Source organism: Lolium perenne, chromosome 2 (assembly GCF_019359855.2).
Source record: "Lolium perenne isolate Kyuss_39 chromosome 2, Kyuss_2.0, whole genome shotgun sequence".
In the NCBI taxonomy this organism is placed as follows: Eukaryota; Viridiplantae; Streptophyta; class Magnoliopsida; order Poales; family Poaceae; genus Lolium; species Lolium perenne.
This window is the reverse complement of record NC_067245.2, coordinates 205,086,252-205,095,008: the sequence shown is the minus strand read 5'-3', so window position 1 is coordinate 205,095,008 and position 8,757 is coordinate 205,086,252.

Genomic DNA, 8,757 nt, shown 5'->3' with positions numbered 1-8,757 from the left:
TGTAAGTTTCAGAGGCTCCCTTTTCATTAGTCTTAGGCTTGCTATTCTCATCAAATAAATTTTCAGGGACAAGCCAAGCATAGTTATTTTCTAGTGCCTCGCACATTCCTAAGAGCTTGCAAGGTATTGATGTTTTAATATCCCCCTCATAATTAACTTGATTAGTGTACTTTTGTCTATCTTTTTCTATCTTTTCAAGGGTACTAGCGAAGTTGGTATAAGAGCCAAGCATATTATATTTAGCAAAGACTTTTCTAGCTTCTCTTGCTACACCACCAAATTCTTTAAGAAGGGTTTCTAATACAAAATCTTTCTTTTCTCCTTCTTCCATATCACTGAGTGTAAGGAACATATGTTGAATCACGGGATTGAGATTAACAAATCTAGCTTCTAACGCGTGTACTAAAGAAGCAACAACAATTTCATAAGTAGGAGCAAATTCTACCAAGTGTCTATCTTCAAAATCTTCAACCGTACTGATATGAGTGAAAAAATCTTCTATATTATCTTTCCCAAGGATAGACCCTCGGCCTACCGGTACATCTTTAAGAATAAACTTAGGACGAAACATGATGGAATAAGTAAAGTAAATGCAAGTAACTAATTTTTTTGGGTTTTTAATATGGCAACCAAGATAGAAAATAAAGTAAGGCTAGCAACTATTTTTTTTGTATTTTGATATAATGCAGCAAACAAAGTAGTAAATAAAATAAAAGCAAGACAAAAACAAAATAAAGAGATTAGAAGTGGAGACTCCCCTTGCAGCGTGTCTTGATCTCCCCGGCAACGGCGCCAGAAAAAGTGCTTGCTGGCGTATAGTTGACGTGGGAGTTAGAAATCTCTGTGCTGTAATTTCCTTCACGTCCCCGGCAACGGCGCCAGAAAAATTGCTTGATACGCGTACAGCACGCGTCCGTTGGGAACCCCAAGAGGAAGGTGTGATGCGTACAGCGGCAAGTTTTCCCTCAGTAAGAAACCAAGGTTTATCGAACCAGTAGGAGCCAAGAAGCACGTTGAAGGTTGATGGCGGCGAAGTGTAGTGCGGCGCAACACCAGGGATTCTGGCGCCAACGTGGAACCTGCACAACACAACCAAATTACTTTGCCCCAACGTGACAGTGAGGTTGTCAGTCTCACCGGCTTGCTGTAACAAAGGATTAGATGTATAGTGTGGATGATGATGTTTGCAAAGCTTGATGAGCGAGTATTGCAGTAGATTGTATTCGATGTAAAAGAATGGACCGGGGTCCACAGTTCACTAGTGGTGTCTCTCCGTAAGATAAATAGCATGTTGGGTGAACAAATTACAGTTGGGCAATTGATAAATAAAGAGGGCATGACCATGCACATACATGTTATGATGAGTAGTGTGAAATTCAATTGGGCATTACGACAAAGTACATAGACCGCTATCCAGCATGCATCTATGCCTAAAAAGTCCACCTTTAGGTTATCATCCGAACCCCTTCCAGTATTAAGTTGCAAACAACAGACAATTGCATTAAGTATGGTGCGTAATGTAATCAACAAATACATCCTTAGACATAGCATTGATGTTTTATCCCTAGTGGCAACAGCACATCCACAACCTTAGAACTTTCTGTCACTGTTCCAGATTTAATGGAGGCATGAACCCACTATCGAGCATAAATACTCCCTCTTGGAGTTAGAAGTAACGACTTGGCCAGTGCCTCTACTAATAACGGAGAGCATGCAAGATCATAAACAACACATAGATGATAGATTGATAATCAACATAACATAGCATTCATTATTCATCGGATCCCGACAAACGCAACATGTAGCATTACAAATAGATGATCTTGATCATGTTAGGCAGCTCACAAGATCCAACAATGATAGCACAATTAGGAGAAGACGAACATCTAGCTACTGCTATGGACCCATAGTCCAGGGGTGAACTACTCACACATCACTCCGGAGGCGACCATGGCGGTGAAGAGTCCTCCGGGAGATGATTCCCCTCTCCGGCAGGGTGCCGGAGGCGATTTCCTGAATCCCCCGAGATGGGATTGGCGGCGGCGGCGTCTCTGGAAGGTTTTCCGTATCGTGGCTCTCGGTACTGGGGTATTCGCGACGAAGACTTTAAGTAGGCGGAAGGGTGGAGTCAGAGGGGTAACGAGAGGGCCACACGCTAGGGCCGCACGGGCCCCCCTTGGGCCGCGCCGCCCTAGTGTGGCGGCGCCTCGTCGCCCCACTTCGTTTCCCTTTCGGTGTTCTGGAAACTTCGTGGAAAATAAGCCCCTGGGCGTTGATTTCGTCCAATTCCGAGAATATTTCCTTACTAGGATTTCTGAAACAAAAAACAGCAGAAAACAGCAACTGGCTCTTCGGCATCTCGTTAATAGGTTAGTGCCGGAAAATGCATAAATATGACATAAAGTATGTATAAAACATGTGTATATCATCATAAAACAAGCATGGAACATAAGAAATTATCGATACGTTGGAGACGTATCAGCTACCATGGGCAAGAAGAGGGCGACCGCTAGTTCCGGTGCCACTGCAAGCACCGCCAAAGCCAAGGAGCCCTCTGCATCACGCAAAGCGGGCGCCGCCGCCAATCTCGACTGGGCGGCTTCCTCCATCACGAAGCGCGAAGAGAACAAACTGAGGAGGATCGGGCTTATCTCTTCCGATGAGTCAGATTTTGTTTATCCAGGTTCTACTTCTCGCCCAAAGCCCCCAAAGGGCTTCACCGTTATGTTTTCTGCCTTTCTGCACCGTGGGCTTTCTCTCCTAGCCCACGAGTTCCTCCGCTGCTTGCTTTCCTCCTACGGGATTCATCTTTGGAAGCTGACCCAAAATCCATCCTCCACCTCGCTATTTTCATCACTATCTGCGAGGCTTTCCTTGGTATTGACCCCCACTGGGGTCTTTGGCGGAAGATTTTCTATGTCAAGCGCCACAACGGAGGCGAAGGTCCTCATGTTGTCGGTGGAGTCGGTTTCGTCGCCAGGAAGGAAGTCAACTACTTTAATTTTCCGATGAGGGAATCTGTCGAGGCCTTGCGACAAAAATGGTTCTATCTCAGGGACCGCCCAGCGACACGCTCCCGCTCCAACCTCTCGCCGTTTGAAGACGTTCTCGAGGTAGTGCTGAAAAAATCTTGGCAAAACACTTTGATTGCCGAAGAGAGCTAGGTGGCCGACCAACTGTACGAGAAAATCTTAGATCTGAAGAGTGCAGGAGGTCAAACGGAACTGACGTTGTTGTCATGTTTCTGAAGCGTCGGGTGCAACCAGTGATGTCAAGAAGCCATCAACTTTGGATGTACACTGGCCCCAACGATAATACGCGGATCAGCTCGGCTGACTTTACGGAGAGTGAACTTCAGGATGAAGTGAGACGCTTGACTTGCTTCAGCCAGAAAGACACCATAGCCATGACTTCGGCTCAACCTCCTTACAAGGTAATTACTTAATTTTCTTGCAATCAATTTCGTCCTTTGCACTTGAAACTAACACTTTTTTCCTTTATCTTGTCAGCCTTCTGCTCTCGCGTCGTGCCTCCCTCCAGCACCCGAGAGTGGAGCAGCTCCCGAAGATGATGACGTGTCTAAAGAGACCGAGGATAACCCCGATGTGATCGAAGACATCGATACTTCGGGTGATGAAGCTCATGAAGATGATGCACTTCTTTCTTCCAGGCGTCGTACGAGAGTCAATGAAGATTTGATTGAAACAGCGGAGTCGAATCCTAGCAGACGCAATGACGATGATGCTAATGTAAGTCCTCCTCACGCACCTTCTCGTGAAGACTCGGCTCCCCTAGCTCCAAAGAGATCACCGGGTTTCTTCGCCGATGAAGATGATTTGATGTCAATTTCGTAAGTTTCTTTTCCCTTACATTTCTTCATTAATACTTTCTGGTAATCTTCACCTCATCATAATCCATGTTTCTTTGAATAGTTCTGATGAAGACAGAGATGTTCCTCCTCTGAAGAAGACGAAGATTATCTCTGACAATCCAGAATCGACGAAGGAGTGGACGCCCTTATCTCCCGAAGATGAACCAACTGTTCCTCTCCTTCCAAGGAAAGCCGTGGCCGAGGTTAAAGCTTCATCGGTTTCTCCTTCAGCAAGCGCTTCCATTCCTCCACGGGCGAACGATCATGTAAGCGGTTTTCCTTTTAATAATTCGCACCCAGCAGCCCCCGAGCCGATGTTTGGCTGGTCGAAGCCGAGTATAGGTTATGATGTGCTTGTAACATATTCTTACATAATCCTTCGATTCCTTTGTTGCATCCAATTCATGCCGTAGTCGATATTGTGGCGGATTTTGCTGATCAATTCGTTTGCTTGGAGTCATAGAACGCTCAACTCCGTGAAGCTGCCAAGTCTTTGTCTTATCAATTGCAGGAAGCAAACATGCTGGCAGCCGAAGCTCAGAAATAGAATATGAGCCTGAAGGAGGAGCTGAAGAAGCTGAAGAAAAAGATGAAGGAAGAGGAGGAGGAGGAGTCGAAGCTTAAAGCCCAGGCCCAAGCATACAAGAAAGAGGGCGCTCTTCGCAAATCCATCGAGAGCTTGCTAGGTAAAACTTCTTTGCCCATTTCTTCTCTCCCTGCGGTATTTTGTCGTTGTAGTGAATTGTTTTCCGTAATATTTTTAGGTACTGCCGACATGCCTGTCGATCATACCAACAAGCTCAGGGTGGATTCCATGTCGCATGTTCTTTCCTTTGTCGTGGATTCCAACCAACAGATCCAGGAGCTTCTGAAGAAGGCCAAGGGAGCTTTGTCAAAGCTATTCTTGTTGATGTTCCCCAAGTTGGATCAGAACAAGACTCTTGGGAAGCTTGCAAATACTTTCTTCGTCGACTCAAGCAGCGCCATCGAGGTATTGAAGCGTCTCTCTCGGCTTTACAGAGCGGTTCTTACTTTTCAACTCCTGATGGGACATGGCTTTAAATCCGACTTGGAGCTATTATCCAAAGCGTTGGCAGCAGACACGGATGGCTCTCCTGTCAATCTTGGCCCCTTCAATGAATCGACATGTGTATGCGCAAGTCAACTCCTCAACCTAGTTGGCGATGAAAAGAAGAAAACTACATCCGAAACTGCTCCAAGCTCATATGCGCAAACTCAGAAGCTTTGAGTATATTAACTTGTTTAGTTGTAATTTGAACACTTTTATCTCATCCTTTTGCTCTGTAATGAATTATGTTGGCATTGTTGCCAGCACTCAATTTTTATCATAGTCTTTCCTTGAATGAAAAGCTTTTGATCTCTCTCGATGTGAGTTCCTTGAATTTTATAAATTCCCCTTGTTGATTTTTTGAGAATGCATATTGAACAATTTGCTGCAGACGCCTTCGACTTCTTCTCGTCCCGAAAGTACTTTGAATTCTGCAACTCTCGATGAATCTGAACTTGTGCGTCGGCTGCGTAATCGAATATCCCAATTGGAGAAATATATGGTTGGACTCCATGCCATGGCATCATTGGTGAAGAAAAAGAGCGAGCTCGCCACAACGGTCGAACAACATGCTTTGGATCGTCTGCATGTAGCTACTGAGAGCTTAAGTTGTAAGCAATCAATGCCTTTTTGTTCCTCATACTTTTTTAGAAAAAAACCTTCTCCTCACTTGTTTTTCCTCCATCTTCGACAGTCGTTGCTTTCAACGAATCAGAGGAAAACACGCGAGTCGACGAGAACATTGCAATAATGACCGATATATCACACCCGATGTGCTCATTATGGTCAAATAGATCGAAGGCCGTAATTGTGGCAAACTTTGAGTATCGGGTAGAGAAGGCACATTATTATTTCGACAAGTACCATCCTCATCTAGACATGGTGTGGAAGACCATGTGCCCTCTTGATCTGGCTCCCGAGACAATGTCAGCTTTAATGACTCGATTCAAGAATCCTGCCAGAATTCAATCCTTGGTACGCAAAGGGCTTCTTGCTGGAGCCGAACTGGCATTTGCTTCTGTGCTGGCTTGTGATCCGACCCTGGATTTAGAGTCTATTGCCAATGCTAATGCAAAAGTTGACCAGTACTACTCCGTAGCCAAGCATCCTACTTATATTATTATCTCTAGGATGGAAGCAAGTACTAAGAGATTTGAAGAATCTGTCGGGTCAAGGAACCTCATCATGACAAAGACTTTCGAATATCCTCGCATATAATGTGCTTTGTAATTATTGTAATTGAATCACTCTTCTATCTTGAACAGAACCTTGAATTGCAATGACGATATTCTTTTTTAACACCTCATGCCGACGATGTTCTTTTATAACATCGTACTGAGTCGATAATTTCATTTATATTTGAAGGGACCGTAAGCCCAGTCAAAAATTTCGTTTGTCGAAGGCGATTGAGGGATCAGGTCAGTTTGCTCTTTCGATGAACCTGTAGTAATTGCAAATATATTTACTGGGCCGTGCTCATTTTTGTAATGGAGATAGCCCCCGAGTAAACGAGGGAACCATGCACCTATTTGGCTTCGTACCATGGTGCACCGACGTGAGCCTTTCATATTTGCGTAGTTTCCACCAATTGCAGCACTCGCATGTTCCCTGAGGCTTGGTGGAAGTATTTTTTGCATAAAGATTTTCGCCAATTATAGCACTCGCATGTTCCCTGAGGATCTTCACGAAAACCACAATAGACCTTGCAGCCCCCGTGTATTGCCGGATAGGATGTGATATATCGATAAACCAGAGCTCCCGATGGGAGTAATAGTAGCCGATAAATCTGAAGAGCTCCCGGACGTTTATTCGGGTAAAATAATAATTATATATACTGAGCTAGATATTTTATTCATAATATGCAACTGGGGTATACAATATTCCGAAAGTGGCTAAGAATCCTTATTGTAAAAATAGGGAAAAAAAGACGAGATCTAAGCATAGAAGCATCGCAATTGTGCAACGTTCCATGGGTTGCCCTCCACATGTCCTGTTGTAGTATTCTTGATGTGATAGGCTCCTCCTGGGATGACTTCGGTATGATGTAAGTTCCTTCCCATGCAGATTCAAGCTTCAGATGTCCCTTCGGCTTTAAGCGTAGTACTAGGTCGCCTACGTCAAAACTTTGAGTGCGCACCCTTCGACTGTGATAATTTCGTATCGCCTGTTGATATACTGCTATTCTCGCCAAAGCAATATCTCGAGCTTCATCAACGAGGTCCACAACATCATGTAATAATTGAACAGAAGCTTTCTCATTATATGCAATGACCCACGGTTCTTCAAAGCGAACGTCGACAGGCAGAACAGGTTCAGCTCCGTGCACAAGGAAGAAGGGAGTATACTGCGTTGATCTATTCAGCATAGTCCATAGGCTCCAAAGTACGGATGGCAATTCTTCGACCGAAGCTCCAGCTGCTTTCGTGAGACGTCTTTTAATGCCATCGCAGATTAAACCATTGATACTTTCCACTTGCCCATTGGTTTGGGGTGCACAACCGAAGCAAAACTGAGCTTGATGCCATTATCTTCACAAAATTCGTGGAATTCTTTGGACACAAAGTTGGTTCCATTGTCTGTGATGATACTGTGAGGTACACCGAAATGACAGGTGATTCCTTTGAAGAACTTGACAGTCATTGTGGCTGTTTGATTGGTTACTGGCATGGCCTCAATCCCCACTTGGTGAATTTGTCGACTGCTATCAACAAATAAGTATGGCCACCTAGTGATGACTTCAGCATTGGTCCAACCTAGTCGAGTCCTCACTGCGCAAAAGGCCATGCCAAGGGTATCGTCATGAGGTCCGTAGCAGGTGTGTGTGGTTTTGGTGCGAAACGCTGGCAAGGGTCACACTTCCGGACCAAATCTCTTGCATCGGCTGGTACTGTTGGCCAATAAAACCCGGCTCTGAAATCTTTAGCCACAAGTGCTCTGCTACTTGCATGATGACCACACGTGCCTTCGTGTATCTCCCGCAACAGGGTCTTTCCATCGTCGATGGCGATGCACCATTGGAATATGCCAGAGATACTCCGCTTATAAAGTTCGCCAGCTACTACAGTGAATGCTTTAGAGCGACACGTGATGCGCCTAGCTTCTGCTGGATCATCCGGTAACTCATGTCGATGTAAATATGCCAGAAAGGCTTAGTCCACATAGGCTCGAGGAGCAGAACTTGTTGTTTGGGTCAAACGACAATATCTTCGGCAGCGTCTTGGGGCGCAGCTCCCGAGTCAGTAGTCGATTTTTCAGGAGATACCGAAGTCTTGACTTTAATAGACCGTTGATTAATTACTTCATAAAAAACTCCATCTGGAATTGCGGAGCATGTAGAGCCAATGTTTGCCAAGGCATCTGCTTCTTCGTTGCTGGCTCTGACGATATGTTTTAGCTTGCAACCTTCGAACTTAACTTCCATCGATTGATATATTTGGCGGTAAGCAATCATGTTGTCACTGGCGGCATCACACAAATTCATCGACTGTTGGACCACGAGGTTTGTATCTCCATAAATATGTAAACGGGTAGCGCCACATGCTTTGGACATACACATGCCGTGCAATAACGCCTCCTATTCTGCTTCATTGTTCGTCGGCAGTGAGAAGTTCATCCTTAGCACGTACTTCATCGTGTGACCTTGTGGTGAAATTAACACCACTCATGCGCCTGCGCCCGTGTTCCACTTGGAGCCTTCAAAGTACATAGTCCATGAGCCCGACATATCAGCTGCGGCCGGAGTTTACGACTGAATCCAATCAACAAAAAAGTCTGGGAGGACCCGGAACTTGATAGATGTTCGGTTGACGTAGGAAAT